Source organism: Pelodiscus sinensis, chromosome 4, assembly GCF_049634645.1.
Source record: "Pelodiscus sinensis isolate JC-2024 chromosome 4, ASM4963464v1, whole genome shotgun sequence".
Taxonomy (NCBI): Eukaryota; Metazoa; Chordata; order Testudines; family Trionychidae; genus Pelodiscus; species Pelodiscus sinensis.
The window spans coordinates 67,533,101-67,550,000 of NC_134714.1; the positions used below are offsets into that span (position 1 = coordinate 67,533,101).

The window sequence follows — 16,900 nt, forward strand, 5'->3', positions numbered from 1 at the left end:
TTAAAAATTTCAGCTGAAACATTTAAAATATATGTTAACACGTATGCTTGGAATCCAAACCATTGCTTTATTGTGTTAGTGTGTCAGAATTGCACTGTGAAAGTGACTAGAAGCTGACTGTAAAAAGAAGTGAACCTAACTAGTTTGTTTTCACTTTCCATACTGAGTGATAAACAAAAGGATAGTGAAAATATTAGACTTCTTTTCAGTATTACTATTTTAAGAAATAATGATTTTGTGAAGAACAGGGGCGGCCCTAGACTAGCTGCCAGCAACTGGCGCCCTAGGAGAACCATGCAATCGGTGCTTCCCCCTCCCCCAACCCCAAGGGCAGATATCGACTGAGGGTTTTGGTTCTGTGCTGGGGAGGGGAGGCTGGGAATGGAGTTCTGTGGCTGGGGGCCGAGGGGGTTGGGGGCTGGGGGCCAGGGCTTGGGGATGGAGTTCTGTGGCTGGAGGCTGGGGATGGAGTTCTGTGGCTGGTGACCGAGGAGCCAGGGGGTTGGGGATGGAGTTGGACTTCTGGGGCTGGGAGCCAGAGGGCTGGGGATGGAGTTCTGTGGCTGGTGACCGAAGGGCCAGGGGGCTGAGGATGGAATTCTGGGGCTGGTGGCCGAGGGGCTGGGGATGGAGTTCTGGGGCCAGGGGCCGGGGGATGGAGTTCAGGGGCTAGGGGCCGGGGAGAGGGAACAGGGTGCCAGTCAGGGGAGAGAGTCCCCTGCACCCGCCTCCTCCCAAGATCCCCACCCCCAGAGAGAAGCTGGCATGCGCCTCTCCCAGGATGACCCCCCCTCCCGCGGCACAGAGGAAACCCCCGTGTTCCTCCTCCCCCTGGGCTGACCCCCCCCACGGGGCAACCCCCCCGCGTTCCTCCTCCCCCAGGGCTGACCCCCCCCCACAGCACAGGGGAACCCCCCCCCCACGTTCCTCCTCCTCGGGGACGACTTCCCCCCTCCTGTGGCCCAGGGGAAACCTCCCCACGTTCCTCCTTCCCTGGGGCCGACCCCCCCCGCGGCACAGGGGAACCCCCCCAAGCGCTGCCTCTCCCAGGACTTACCCCCCTTCTGGCCACACGGAAGATGTGCTCTAGGTAAGGCACCGGAAAGGAAAGGGGAAATGGAAGTGGCAGGGTTTGGAATTTGGTGCCCCATGCAACTTGGTGCCCTAGGTGGCTGCCTAGTTTGCCTATAGGCACAGGCCGCCCCTGGTGAAGAAGGCACTACAGTGAGGGCCAAGGAAGTCTGAGTTCTGTTCTCAGTTTTCTCAGTTCTTCGACAGACTTCCTGTATGATAGCGAGCAACCAATTTAGCACACAATTTTCATAAAACAGCATTAATTTTAATTCTCATTTTTGGATGCTCATTTTGAGACCTTGTGGCCTTCATTCCCTGTTGCTTCAGGAAAAAGGGGTGGGAGAGGTGCTTTAAGTACCTTTTGCACTTCTATTTTTGGGGTAGTTAGAGACTCTGGGCTGCTGTGATTTATATTTTGTCTGGATTAGCATCCTAAAGGATTTTAGTTGGTGAGACTAGCTACTGCACAATATATTCTGGTCATACCCCTTCCAAGTGTATATGTGTGTCATGCAAAACATTTCCACATATCACTTCTGCTTAATTTTCAGTCTAGATTTCAGAGAGGGACAGTAGTTAGTTGAGGAACTAGAGAGAACGCTGTCTTGAAAATGCAGAATTAAAAGCATTAGTCTACCACGGGAGTGAATATGTAGTATTCCCGCTTGACCAGACAGGCCTGGTCAAAATCTGTCCTCTGGATTAATGGTTTCTGTATTCTATAGAACTTGTCATTGTGTTATCAAAACATTTCATAATGCCCCTATGAGGTAGAGAAGTCTTATTACTTCCATGTTATAGAAAAGGAAATGAAGACAAGACTAATGTAATCTGTTATTCAGGAAGCCTGTGGTAGAGGAAGGAACAAAAGTCTGATCCCCTCCCACCCATTTTCTGGGAAATGTAATATGCAAGTGATGGGTTTAATTTTAGATTTCTTGCACAGCATACATTGTATTTTATTACACAATTTTGACAACATAACTATTTTGGTATCAAAAGCATGTGAGATTTAAAATGCCAGATCTGAAGCCCCCTTTTGGTGGAAAGGTGTTTCATTTCAGTGTGAAAATTTAGAGAAACATGGCCAATTGTTTTGGATTAAATGGATCCGTATGTCAGTTCCTACATTTGCAACCCTTAATGTGGTAATAGTTTCACCTTGCCTACAATGAATGACTGAAGCCTATCTAGAGCTCCACCTCCACCCCTCCGGAATGACACAATTAAAATGGCTAGAAGCACATCACCATACATAAAACCTCTAGGAGCATCCATAACTCGAAGGGGATAGAGGAATTGTTTCAGCGAATTCTCTTCAGCCCACACAGGGTTAATTCTGTCCAGGTACTTTTTTTTCTCTCTGCTCCTTCCCCCCTGCCCTCCCACACTGTGCAACCGAACTCAGCGTAGTACATCGACTTCTACTGCAGAGGAGGGAGGCAGGCGTATCGCAACAGCTGGCATTCCTATCAGCCTATCCTAACTCTCAGCCTCAACAGCTTAAGCCAATCAGAAAGGCGAAGAGGAGTGGGCGTGTTCCAAACCGCTGAAGTGAATAAAAAAACGGAGGGCAGGGTGGGGTCGAGATCCTGACAGCCGTTTTTACCCCCCAATCACAGTCAGTATTTGTCACGCGGACGGCCAATGGGATGTGAGGATGGGCGCGGCGGAGAGAAAAGGGGCGGGAGCTGTTGTTAGGGGCGGGAGGAGGTGGCGGCGCTGCTTGGTGGCGACCGGCGGCCGAGGCGAGGCGGCGCTGAAGGGAGGCGGCTGCGGGCAGCAGGTGAGAGCAGCAGGGCCTGAGAAACGGGGGGTCCGGGATGGAAGCGGGCGGGGGCCGGACCTCAAAGGCGGGGGAGGTGAGACGCGGGGGGGGCGGCCTGAGGGAGGCCCCGAGCGCTGCGAAGAGGCAGGAGCGCCCCGGGACCGGGGGGGGGGGGGGCAAGGGCCGGAGTCCGGGGCGGGTTGGCCGGAGTAGCTGGGGGAGGCTGAGCTCGCGAGGGAGAGCGACGGGGTTGGTTTGTGAAACTGGGGGGTGGGGCAGAAGGGTTCGGGTTCTAGAGCAGGGGCGCCTTGATCCTCGGGGGGGGGGGTGAGGCTCTGGAAGGGGGGTGGGAGGGAACGAGAGTGCTCAGGAAGGGGGGGGGCGTTGAGCCCCTTGGGGACGGGACGGGTGGAGGGATTGGGAGACGGACGCCGAGCCGTAGGCACCAAGCCCATCTTCTTAGAGAGTTACCCAGTTGGGAGCGCTTCAACTTCCTGATTCACTCTCCTGGGGTTGCCTGGGACTTGGCTTTCTTCTAGGCCTTGGGTTCTGCTCCCCTCTAGGCTTTGTGAAGGGGCTTTTCCAACAAGATTACTGGGTGGGGGGAGGCGCTTCTTAGGGTGCAAGCTTTATGCCCTGCAATCCATTTGTGGTGTATGCGTGAAATGGTTCTGGACTTGGGACTCTTGAGGTCTAGAGTACGTGGGAGAGAGAAGGCAAGTACTTGACTGGAGAGGATTATGTTGGTCTTCATTTTTCGCCCTCCCCTTTCCTCGTGTTGTGGTTGTGGATGTAAGAAGTGAGGTAGGTGTATGCGGGGTTAAATATGAGAGAGAACCTTTTAAACACCTATAGTGAGAGCTTTGTAAAATTGTCTGAGATAATGTAAAACTGACTAATTTCAAAATGTGTGTTCTCCTGTTAGGGAGAGCATTGTTCTTGAGCTCATAATTAATTCCCCCCCCCCTACCTGTTTACGTTCATGTAATAGGCTGCAGTATAGTGCAGAGGCAAGTACAGAGTGGCTTTTTTTCATGCAAAATGCAGGAGAATTAGGTGCACAATGTTTTGTGTTTTTTTTTTTTTAAGTACTCTGAAATAAACATCATTTCCTGAGGTAAGGTCTGGGAAATTTAATTTAAATGAAGGCTTGGTTTAGAATGAATTGGTATTGGTAGTGAACGTGAACAGTGTTGAAGGAAAGCAAAGGTTGACATTTTTGTAGCTCTCCTCTAAAACTCTGCTAACCCTTGAGATTTATGTAACCTGATCATTCATGAAACTTGTAAGGGGGCTTCTGGTTCTATTTCTTCTGTTTAATGTGTGTTATGATTTCTAAGGCTGAATCAGGCATCCACTGTAGCAAATTGTTGTCACTTTTAACTATCTTATTATTACAAATATTAGCTTACATGTTTGGTGGTCTTCCCATCTGTATGTGTCTGCCACTATAACTCTGTCTATGATGATTATGGGCAAGTTCATACAATACAGCTACAGCATTGCTCTGGGTAATGCTTGTAGAATAAAGTGTAAACGTAAATGGGTTAACAGACTTACCAGAGAAAATCAGCATTTTGTTACTTTTCCCACTCATCAATACAGATTTTCCATTTCTTCATTTTTTGGCTATTCTCTGTGGAAACTCTCAAAGTATTTGAATATCAAATGTGAACAGATTTTAAACATAAATTGAATTAAGGATGTGAGATCAATCATCCTTGCTGATTATCCTTAAACAGTTTTGCTTATCTCTTCCTACAATTAACTTAATTAATCTATAATTGAATAAAATAGTGGGTTTAAGCCTCATTGAAAATTCTGATTTGCAGCACAATGCTGTAACAACTCAAAGATCACATTACAAAGAATGTGTTTTCAAGTATTTAGGTAAGAAATGTATTTAGCATCAAGCACACAACCCTGTTCATGTTGGCAGTTGCTGAACAAAATACACTTTTCCCATTATTTTATTTCTGAGGCCTGGTCGATACCTAAAACTTAAGCTGACCTAGCTATAACACTTGGATGTGAAATTATCCACAATCATTATATGATGCAGTTAGGTCAACCTAACCCTAACTTGTTGTTGTATATCTATATTGTTGCTGGGAGTATGCCTTCTTGCCTGGGTTCACAGACATTCACTAGCTCTGTTTGGTATATTTAGCAGTCTAGCTCAGTGTGGACATGGTAGCAGAGACAAGCCATGAACTTTCTCTATTTGAGCTGGGGCTCTAAAAATAGCTTTCTGGATACTGCAGCAGAAGCTGGCCACCTGACTACAAACTAAGGACATTAAGTACAGTGTAATTCACTAACTGAAGAGTCAATGCATTTTTGCATCAACTATTGAATTAGTTGATAGGGCGGAGCTGCCCCTTTTGAAACACCTCAGTGGTGTTTCAAAGGGGCAGCGCTACACAGTTGATCCTGGGTTCTGTGCAGCTCTGCCCCTTTGAAACACCACTGTGGTGTTTCAAAGGAGCAGCACCACACAGAGTCTGGGGTCAGCTCCATGTGGTGCTGCTGCGGCATTTCAAAGCGGCAGTGCTGCATGGAGCCTGGGGTCCTGGTCTCCATGTGCCGTTGCTGCTTGAAGTACACCCTCTTTCCCCACCCTTTACTGCCACTATCTAATAGAGGCGGGGTGGGGAGGGGAGAGAAGCAACTAGTTGACTCGACTAGTCCTTAACATTCTTACTATAAACCCAGAGTTTTGGTTTCTCTTGCATTTGGGTCGCCAGCCTGTCCTGCAAAGTCCATCGTTTTTGTTGTTTCTGTTTTTGGTAGCATGATAGTTTGATCCTTACTCTGTATTTTTCTTTCTCATCCCTTCTAAGTTAAATTTGTGTAAAAGAAGGTGTTTCTGACCTAGAAACTGTGTAATTGTTTCCTAGTAATAGCTTTCAAATATCTTTTTGCCATTGTCATAAAAAGCTTTTCATGGTACTATGGCAGTGGTTGCCAACTCCAGGCATTCAAGTGACTCATCTGGTCCCTAAAAAATCCTAAAACTGAAATGACAAATGTTGATTTGCCTTCTGGTTTCTGAGTCTTTAAGATTCTCTCAAGTAATGTTTTAGGAGGTTCTTCACAACTCTGGGGCTAGAATTTTTTTTTAAACGAAAGCTGAAATACTTGTATAATCACTTGCATTGTGGAGTTAGGGCTTTAAAAAGAATCAGTATTCAGAGTCTTGTGATAGAACTACAAGATTTGGCAACACTGGTAAATGGTATGTAAGATCATGAAACCTGCATACAGTTCTAATTTCATTTCCAGTATTGGAAAACCAGTACTTTCCTAATGTAAACAGTCTTAATGTAGTCTCCTGCCCCTTTAAAAATATTCTGTTCTACCCATTTACATTTTGTAAATTGTCCTTGGGCATTACCTTTGCCCCTGACATGCAACAGCCCTGTGCACACTAGGAAAAATCAGTATTTGTGTTGGCTTATGTAGGTAAATTTTAGGGTTTACCGTGACACTTTAACATTAAAACTGTAATTGCTTCTTTTGATAAGATCTTAAAATTTGCTAGCTAATGTTGGGTGAAGACAAGACCAATCCAACTAATTTTGCAGTATATCCTGTACCACTCAAGGGCTGAAACTTCTACCAGTCCTTTTTGTTGCAGTAGAGACAGCAGTTTTAACTTCTGATTTTTCTTTGGTGTTCAGCAGAAGACACAGTCCTATGTACTTGAATTGATTCAGAGTTTGTTCTGATAAGCTGCTAACACTTGGAGTTTCTAAAGGTTGTCTGGCATTTCATACTATCTGAAGAAGCTTGTAACTTTACAGGAATTTCACAGCATATTGTTTGATGTGCTCCTTGTTTGGCAGACCTTGAAGTCCATGAAAACCTGTCAACAATCTGGGAAAAGCTCTGCATCTTTTTTCTTTTGTATTCATGTGCTGGTCAGCTTTTATCCTTAATATGCAAACACACTGGAGAATTCTGATGTCTTGGAGTTATCTTGTCTACATAAACCTGTTTCTGGGCAATGAGTTACATCCAGTCCATCTTGCCTTCAGGCCCATTATTATGGATCATTGAGACTCAAATTGTCTAAGGAAGCAGTTCCTATGGGGGAAGGACAAATGCTCTACCCCAACAACTGATTGTGGCATTTGCAACCTCCACTTAAATTCCCTTTCATAGTTACTCTAGAGCAGTGGTTCTCAACTGGGAGTATGCAGAGGTCTTCAGGGGTACATCAGTTTATCTAGATACTTGCCTAATTTTGCAACAGGCTATGCAAGAAATACTAGTGAAGTCAGTACAAACTAAAATTTTGTGATAGAAATGTAGCCGTGTTAGTCTGGTGTAGCTGAAGCAAAATACAGGACTATGTAGCACTTTAAAGACTAACAAGATGGTTTATTAGATGATGAGCTTTCGTGGGCCAGACCCACTTCCTCAGATCAAATAGTGGAAGAAAATAGTCACAACCATATATACCAAAGGATACAATTTAAAAAAAATGAACACATATGAAAAGGACAAATCACATTTCAGAACCAAAGTTCAGAGGATTCCCTTTCAAGTGCAGATTTGAAAGGTCTTTGAAGCAGGATGCAGGTGAGTAAGTCGTTGAGACAATGTCCTTTCTGGTTGAAATGGCAAGAAACTGTTTTTAAAATTTTATGCAGTGACTTGTTTATACTATTCTGTATACTATACATTGAAAAGTTAAGTATAGTATTTATATTCCAATTGATTTATTTTCATGGCAAAAATGAAAAACTAATCAATTTCAGTTGGCGTGTTGATGCTTCTGTATTTTGATGTCTGATTTTTTTTTTTGTAGGCAACTAGTTTTTAACTAAACTCAGTATCATTAGAGTATTGGAACTTGGGGTATGAAAGACAAAGCAGTGTCCTGAAAGGGGTACAGTTATCTGTAAAGATTGAGAACTACTGTTTGGGAGTATTGAATTTAGGACATTCCTGGAAAACTATTTTGGGTCTAACTTCAAGGCCAGATTCAACAGTCTTGATATCATCTGGTAATCTGAAGTTTTTTAGGCTCAGATTTAAAATTGCTTATCTACAAAAAGATATACAACTTCTCAGAACTATTTCTGGCTAGCATACCTTTTCTTGAAGAATTAAACTGGGGATTTTTGGTTTGTTAGGTCCTAAACACAGCCCTTCTCTGCTCACAATCTGTATTGGTCTGTATGCCAAGAGAATCTGTTAAATGGAGCGGTTTTTGTATAATATCCAGATTTCTTGGGTTTCAGTGCCAGCTGCAAATCTATGACACTTGTGGTTTCTAATCAAGCAGATATTCTATATTGATGGACTGGGCCAGAAGCACACCAGCTAATTCTGACCTCAACAACTTTCCCTGATCAAAGCAAATTAAATGTAGATTGGGGGTAGTGGCAGAGAAATGATGCTTCTTAAAAAAAGATTAGTTTAGCAGTTTTAAAGGTGCTATATTTGTTGATCAAGTTAGCTTTGTTTCCATGATAGATGATAGGGATTTGAAAATGTACATATAGGGTAACCTCACGGTTATACTGAGCGTGGCGCCACGCACCCCCTCCCCCCCGCACCTCTACTTACTGTTTTTGTTTTGGTGGAGTACTAGAGTTGACGGGAGAAGGCTTGGTAGTCAATTTAGTGCATCTGATCCATTGCTGCCTGTTGATCCAGCCCATAGTGAAGACATGCTCCTAGATGCTAAGTGAATTTCTTTGAGTTATTCACCTTAGGTCACAGTGAGGATAGTCTGTCTGTAAAGTCATTCTTCCATTTCAGAAGAATAATTTTGTGTACAGGCTTATGAACTTCCTCTCTTCCCTCTACTGAGGAATGGTACAAAATAGCATTTTTATTGCACAATTGATTAGTTGGTTCTCTTTTTTTTGTTTGGCAATAGACACATGAGCTCAAGAATACTTTAATGTTTTACTTCTGTACCTATTGTATTCATAATGGTAACTTTTCTTTAAGATATTGAAAAGTCCCTCTTAATTGTTTAGTTTTTGTAACTTTTATTTTGGACTCTTCTGATCTTGGAACTCTGTATCATTGGAATACTTAGGAATACTTAAGTGAAGCACGTGGCTTGCCAAATAAGAAGCAATTTCCTGAGGTCAGGTTGCTATATTGACTCTTTGCTACACTCCACTCCCCTTCCCTTCTTTCCTTAGAGCTGATCTATTTTCTGTGGAAAATCACTAAATCAGCTGATTCATATAGCAGTCATGGTTGTATAAGGAAAAAGAATTGTACTGATTTCTGTAGTTTTATGGCTGTAGAGTTGAGTATTTCTCAAGGTATTTTTGTGAGGGGGAGGAGGTTGGATATGTGGTTTGCACACTCAATTTTGATTTAAAATCTTTGTGAACTAGTTTGATGGGCAATATCTTATGAATGTAAGTGACTAATTGATTAGTGGACTATTGATAAGCAAAAATGTATCAGTCGACACACTAGTCGACTAGTTGCTCCCTCCCCTCACTCTGAGGGTGCTGAGGAGAGCTGGCTTAAAAAGCGATTTCTCCCCTGGTCCAGCTCCGTGGGAGGGGACAGAGGGTCTTTGGTGGCATTCCACCTTTGAAATGCACAAAGTTCCCTGCTAGGGCTCTTGTACATTTCAAAGGCAGAATACAGCAGGGCACTTTTGCCTTTGAAATGTAGCAACAGCTGGGTGGCTCTTGCTATATTTCAAAACAGAAGTGCCCTATCCACTAGTTGATGGCAATCCTATTGACTATTCAATTAGTTAAAATTAGATCAACTAGCCTACAATAACTTTGGTTTGTTATTACATGAGGGTAGACATGTAGGTTTCCTTTTTTAGAGTTGACACATTTTGTCTAATTTGCAAGACAAATTAGATGTTCTGTTATCGGTTTTTCATTTGTGAGATGTGACAAATGCCTTTACTAAACATCGGTAAGGCTTAATATGTTATAGGGTTAAGTACTTTAGAGAGAATTTACTTTGTATAGTATGGGAGTATGATCTTGACCTAGCATTTTGGATTAGAATTCTGTTTAGATTATTTCTTGTATCAAAACGTATACAGAAACTTGTGTCTTTGTGTTATGCAGGTGACAATCAGACATTGAGGGATGAGTGTAGAGTCCAATAATGAACCCAAACCAGGATTCCATAGGGTACTGTAATGACTAATGATTTATGAGCTTTGTTTGTGTAATTCATGAGCCTCTGTATATGAATAGAATGTACATGACTGGATCAAAAATACTGATTTGAAGGAAGTTAACTGCAGCATTGCCTTTTTACTGTTATAGCAAGTGTTTAAGTACTTATTGAAATTTATTTTTTTCCTACTGTGCTGGTGGTCATAGAGCTGGAAGAGACCTCAGGAGGTCATCAAGTCCAGCCCCCTTCCCAAGGCAAGACCAACCCAGCCAGGGCTTTGTCAAGCCGAGACTTAATCTCTAGGGATGGAGATTCCACCACTCCCTAGGTAGCCCATTCCAGTACTTCACCACCCTCCTAGTGAAATAACTTTTTCCTAATATCCAACCTAGACCTCCCCCACTGTAACTTGAGACCATTGCTCCTTGCTCTGCCATTCATCACTACTGTCTTCATGTTCTTTGGAACCTCTCTACAGGAAGGTGAAGGCTGCTATTAAATCCCCCCTCATTCTTCTCTTCTGCAGATTAAACAACCCAAATCCCTCAGTCTCTCCTCATAGGTCATGTGCTCCAGCCCCCTAATCATTTTGGTTGCCCTCTGGTGGATCCTCTCCAATGCGTCCACATCCTTTTTATAGTGGGGGGGGGGGGGGAGAACTGAACACAGTACTCCAGATGTGGCCTCACCAGAGCCAAATAAAGGGGAATAATCACTTCTCTAGATTTGCTGCCAGTGCTCCTCCTAATGCAACCTACTATGCCATTAGCCTTCTTGGCTACAAGGGCACACTGTTGACTCACATCCAGCTTCTCATCCACTGTAATCCCCAGGTCCTTTTCTGCAGAACTGCAACTTAGCCAGTCGGTCCCCAGCCTGTAACAATGCTTGGGATTCTTCCGTCCCAAGTGCAGGACTCTACACTTGTCCGTGTTGAACCTCATCAGATTTCTTGCATCCCAATCCTCTAATCTGTCTAGGTCACACTGGAGGGCAGGGATAGGGTCCAGAGTATCTACCTCTCCCCTTAGCTTAGTGTCATCTGCAAAATAGCTGAAGGTGCAAACCATCCCCTCATCCAGGTCATTAATAAAGATATTGAACAAAACTGGTCCTAGAACCAATCCTTAGGGCACTCCACTAGAAACCAACTGCCAACCTGACATTGAGCCGTTGATCACTACCTGTTGGGCCCAACAGTCTGGCCAGCTTTCTATCCATCTTACAGTCCATTTATCCAATCCATACTCCCTTCACTTCTTGGTAAGAATATTGTGGGAGACCGTATCAAAAGCTTTGCTAAAGTCAAGGTATATCACATCCGCTGACTTTCCCATATTCACAGAGCCAGTTACCTCATCATAGAAGCTAATCATACTGGTCAGGCATGACTTGGTCTTAGTGAATCTATGTTGACTATTCCTGATCACTTCCCCTCTTCCAAGTGCTTCAAAATTGATTCCTTGAGGATCCCCTCCATGGATTTTTCCAGGGACTGAGGTAAGGCTGAGTGGTCTGTAGTTCCCTGGATTGTCCTCCTTCCCTTTTTAAAAGATGTGCACTACATTTGTCTTTTTCCAATCATCCGGGATCTCTCCCAGTCTCCACGAGTTTTTAAAGATAATGACCAAGGGTTCTGCAATGACATTTGCCAACTCCTTCAGTACCCTCAGATGCATTAAATCTGGACCTGTGGATTTGTGTGTTTAGCTTTTCTAAATAGTTCCTAACTTGTTCTTTCCCCACCAAGGGCTATCTACCTGTTTCCCATACTGCATTGCCTAGTGCATTAATCTGGGAGCTGACCTTGTCTGTGAAGACAGAGGCAAAGAAAGCATTGAATATTTCAGCTTTTCCCACATCATGTCACTAGGTTACCTCCCTCATCCAGTAAGGACCCCACACCCTCTCTGATCACCCTCTTATTGCTAACATGCCTGTAGAAACCTTTCTTGTTACCCTTCACGTCTCTTGCTAGATGCAATTCCAATTAACTCCCCTGCATTCTCGAGCAATATACTCATACTCCTCCCTAGTCATCTGTCCAAGTTTCCACTTGTAAGCTTCCTTTTTGTGTTTTAAGCTCACCAAGGATTTCCCCGGTAAGCCAATCTGGTCACCTATCATATTTGCTTTTCTTGCTGCACGTCGGGATGGTTTCTTCCTGTGCCTTTAATACTGCTTCTTTAAAATACTGCCATCTCTCCTGGAGTCCTTTCCCCTTGCTTTAGTTTAGGGGTTGGCAACCTTTGGTATGCAGCTCATCAGAGTAATTGGCTGGTGGGCTGACACATATTTTGTTTGTTGACCAGCTGCAGGCATGGCCTCCCCATAGCTCCTCTCTAGGACATGTTTCTATTTCTAGTAATTTAGTAAGTTGAGTGAATGAATATGACTACTCGTATATTAAACCAGGTGTATGTATCAAACATTTCTATTTAAAAAAGTGGAGAAGTATGCTGCTTTTTTTTAGTTGAGTGTACTTGGAGTCCTGAATAAATAACTTTCTTAGGGTGCACCCCCTCCCACTAGGAAGCCCCACGATAACTCAGTCTGTAATAGGGATGTTAGCGTTAAACAGCTAACTGTTCAACTGATAAGCAATTGCTTATTGGTCAACGGTCCTAGCAGTGCTGAAGTAAGGATGGCATGGTACAGTGCCATTTGTCACCCTTATTTTTCCATTGCTTCTGGTAGTATATCACCTTCAGAGTTGGGCACCTGGCCAACAACTGCTGCTCTCCAGCCACCCAGCTCTGAGGACAATGCAGAACTAAGGGTAGTAATACCATGACACCCTCCCTGAACTTCCTTTTGTGTCAGGACTCAGTTTGAGAAATACTAGTCTTCCCCCTGTGAAATCTGTATAGTATAAGTTAAAAACAAATACAAGACCAGGTTTCACAGACCCTGGGATGTGATATAGTGGGTTTTTTTTTAAATGACCATGAACTTGGGAGGGCCTCCCCAAATCCCTGTGAACTAAAATGTTCTCAGTTTTACAGGTGGTTAAGCTGTGTGCAGAGAGTAAGAGACTTGGCCAAGGTTACACTGTCTGTAAGAGAACCAGGCATTAAAGCTGGAGCTCTTGAGTGTTTGCCTTAGCCATAAGGCCATTTTTTGTCTCTTGGTTGGTCTTGCTATGGACATACGAAAACATAATTTCTCTCCTTCTGAAAGAGAGGAGAATGTTATTTTACTTGTGATGGAAGGAAGAACATCCAAGGGGTGGGGAAGAGGGTGGTGGTTTCTAGGTTGCAGAGAGCTATTTGGGTCTGTTTGTCTCCTGTCCACAGGAATTTGAACCACCAGGTGAGACTGAGAAACTTGTACCTGTGCTAACAAACCTCTCCAAGCTATTCAAGTCCACAGAAGAGGTAGGAAATCTTTGGTCTATAACATATTAAATGTAGCTTTTCTTCCATCTTTGCTTAGCCTTATTAAATGTGTTGGCTATTTCATGGGTTCTAGAGCTACCCCATTTGACCTGATTGTTATCTTTGCTTTAGCTCTGTGAAATGGAATATAGAATCCTGGTTAGCACATGTAATCATAGGTCTGAGTCAAAATGATCAATGGCAGACTTTGCTTTAGGAGAATGACACAGATCTGAATTTTTTTTTTTTAGGACTTCTCCCAGAAAAACAGCACCATACAAATGGTCATTTGCTTAGAGGTCTTTCAGTAACCTATGTAAAGGCCATTCCTGTAACTTTTTAACAGAAAACTGTGGACTTATCTCTTTCACTTCTGGAGAATATACACCTGAAGCATCTTTTCTTCTCTAATGGCAGCTGATGGAATCACCTATAAAAGGGATCTTTGGAACATGACTTGTATTTAGTGAATACAGATGCCAGTATTTTGTGAGGACAGGCTCAAGTTGTCTAATTTATGTACATGCTTTTCTTTAAATAATTTTTCTTATAGAATCAGACTTTGGGGATGAGGGGAATTGTAACCATTTGAGGCCGTGAGAGGCCATGCTGACTTACAGCAAGCCCCAAGTCCAGAGCCTCAGTGGCTGTGTGGCTGCTAATTAGCAGTTCTAATGGCCCACTGGTTTGGGACCAGGCAGTAAATCAACAACTAAACCATGGTTTGGCAGACTACCCCACAGTTCATGAGCCCAGGTCCAGAGTCAGGGCAAGGGAGCAACCACACAGGGAAACAGTAAGGGTGGTTCCTCGGCGCAGGCCTGTTCACAGGCCAAGCCAAGGGTCAGTAATCCTTGCTGGTGGAGAGCTGACAAGCGCAATGGTTTTGCCCCACAGGGAAATCTGCTACCTAGGGGAAGGGATGCTGGGGGGACGCGAGCCCTCCCTACTCCACTGCGTCCCAGCCCAGGGCCCTGACAGTAGCAATGTGGCAGCCACTGGACCAGCGGGGCTCCAGGCCCTAATGTGCCATCTGGGTTGGTGGGTCAGTGGGGTCTGAGCTGCAGTGTGCTGCCCACCCGATCTCCATTTCTTCAGCCATCCCAGGATCAGCTGTCCCTGGGCTGCTCACCCTGTGGGCCTGTCTCGATTGACTGCCTCTCCTCGTCAGCTAGAAATGGGGGTGTCAGCAGGGTGTCCATCAGCTCGGGATCCAGAGTAGGCAGGGGTTCAGGCGGTCCGGCCCATTTGGCAGGGTCCTGGCAGATCGGTGGGCCCAGGTGGCAGCCTCCACCAGTGTTCTGGGATCTAGGTCCAGCAGCGGCCGGGGCAGGCTAGGCCTGGGCTCGGCCTGGTGGCAGCCCGACCCAGTCATTCACCAGAATGCAGCACAGCGGAGCACTGGGAAGAGCCTCTGCCCTGCTTGGCAGCTGGGCTCTGACTGAGCTGGGACCTTCCCTTCTTATACCACCTAGCTCTCACTTCCTGTGGGCGGAGTTGAGTGATTTTTGGCACTGCCCACCAAGGGGTTTCTGTGGGAGTTTCCTTCTCTGAGTCAGCAATAGGCCACGCTGACTCACTACTGGAATGCTTAGCTTTTGGACTTTGGTAGAGTAGACAATGCTTTTGTTTAGACAGGGAAGTTAAGTGGGCTACCCAGCCTATTGTAAAGAGCAAGATCAATTTCCTTTTTCAGTCAGAAAATTGTCATGAAGGCTAATCACCATGCAGGTGTAACAAATGCCTGTATTATCTTTTGCTTGAAGTGAAAGGACCAGGCTTATTAGTACAAAGGTGGTAAAAGACTGGCAAACCTCTTATATGGTCTACCCATTAGACCACTAGCCACATTTTGTCAAATGTGGATGCCAGTAGATTTTTTTTGAGTGGCCACCAGTGCCACCAAAGTGCTCCAAAAATCAATCATGTTAAGTATTAAAGTTCCCTAAAAAAATGCCATAAATCATAATGTTTGCTTGTTCCTTACTGTATATTACAGTAGGATGCAGGCAGAGCTGGACTACATAGGCATGGCTTTCTTTCAAGTCACAAGCATATTCATCACCTAATCAATGTTTACTTCTCATGCTACTTTAGCTCCATAGGCAGCTGCTGGCCAGAATCATCATTGGCAAGTTCACTGCATGATGTTTGGGTAGGCTGAGATAATATTAATGTGTATCAAAGTGTTTGCAAAAAATCAGTGTCAGACAATGACCCTGAATGGGATACAGAGACTGTTCTGGAGGAGTCACCAGCTGCTAAGAAAAGCAGAACATGGAAACAATCAAAACAAACATTTCAGGACCAGGGGGAAATCAGGTTCTTGTTCAGAAACTGAACGGGATGGCTTTAGAATCACAATTTGTAGTGCTCACTCTTTGCAAGAGAAATTAATCAAATTAAAATTTATGCAATGCAACATCCTAGTGTTCATGTAGGGGACGCTAAATAGAATTGCAAGTGTGAGTTGCACGGGCTGTTAAATGGTGCAGAATCAGAATTCAAAAGACTATGATGGCTGTTTTGAGTAAAGCAGATCAGATACAGGTGGTTACTTTTAAAGTTGTACTACTTTGGGGGAAAGCAAGGAAACCATGCTGGTGAAGAACTGGTGAATAAAATTGTTCTGGTCATACAGCCAAAAAATATGCTTGTAGAGAGATGAGTAACACATTAGAGGGAGCACAAAAGATCTGGGGAATTCTCTACAAAATGAAATAGCTGAAGAAGTCAGATTGTGTACTTTTAATGAGAGCCTTGATGTCACTAGGAGGAATGTTAGTTGAATAATTGTAATTGAATAATTGTAATTCACTGTAATTGAATAATTGCGTAACTGCATCAAATTTTAGTGGTTACATGAGTATTCAATAGTCCCCTGGGTCAGGGCCAGCAACCAGTGTGCTCTTAGCCCCACTCCTGGGGAGCTCCCTGCTACCTCATGCTTCACAAAAACAATGGTGAAGGTGTTTTGTCACCCTATAACTGAGATTCAGCTGACTGGCAAACTCATTTTTCAGTGTATTTAGGTGAGGGTGAAAGTGCTGGAATTCTGACAATCTGTGCAGCTTGACAGGTGATGGGGCAATGGTTTTGCACGGTGCATGAGTAGGGGTGCTGAACTGCTTCCAAGAATGCTAAAACTTTTTTTATTTTACTGTTTTGCACACTAAAAAGTACTTGTCATCAAAGCTTCAGTGACAATTATGAATGAGGTGGCATCTGCAGTGGAAAGTGCATTAATGCTGTCAAAGCAAGCATTGTCAATAAAGGGAGATTTGCAACACTGTGCAGAATGGGCTGCGACACTTATAAGGTGGTGCTGAATTATAACCCAGTCTAATGGCTTAGTTTTAATGCTGTTGTACAGAGACGCTGAGGTACATTGAGGTTTTGAATATAGTTTCACTGGAACTGCCCCCAAAACTACAAGATCCAAAAGTACTTGGTTGTGTGTGGCTTTTCAAGGAGTTTTTACCAAAACCTGCTTCCTTGAATCTGGAGCTTCAGAAGCATCAAACAATATTTGAGAGTATTGAAGTAATTA

The 16,900-nt window shown here is 44.0% G+C and overlaps 1 protein-coding gene across 5 annotated transcripts in view; it reads left to right on the forward strand.

Moving 5' to 3' along the window:
- Positions 1 to 2,732: 2,732 nt before the first annotated feature.
- Positions 2,733 to 16,900, forward strand: part of NUMB (NUMB endocytic adaptor protein) — a 124,552-nt gene continuing 110,384 nt past the window's right edge. For 3 of the 5 annotated variants that reach the window (XM_075927268.1, XM_006128599.4, XM_006128597.4), the window contains exons 1-2: positions 2,733 to 2,860; positions 13,270 to 13,350. The gene's annotated coding sequence lies outside the window, so the exon portion shown is untranslated. The remainder of the gene's footprint in view (positions 2,861 to 13,269; positions 13,351 to 16,900) is intronic. The other 2 variants (XM_075927270.1, XM_075927269.1) reach the window with 2 other exon arrangements.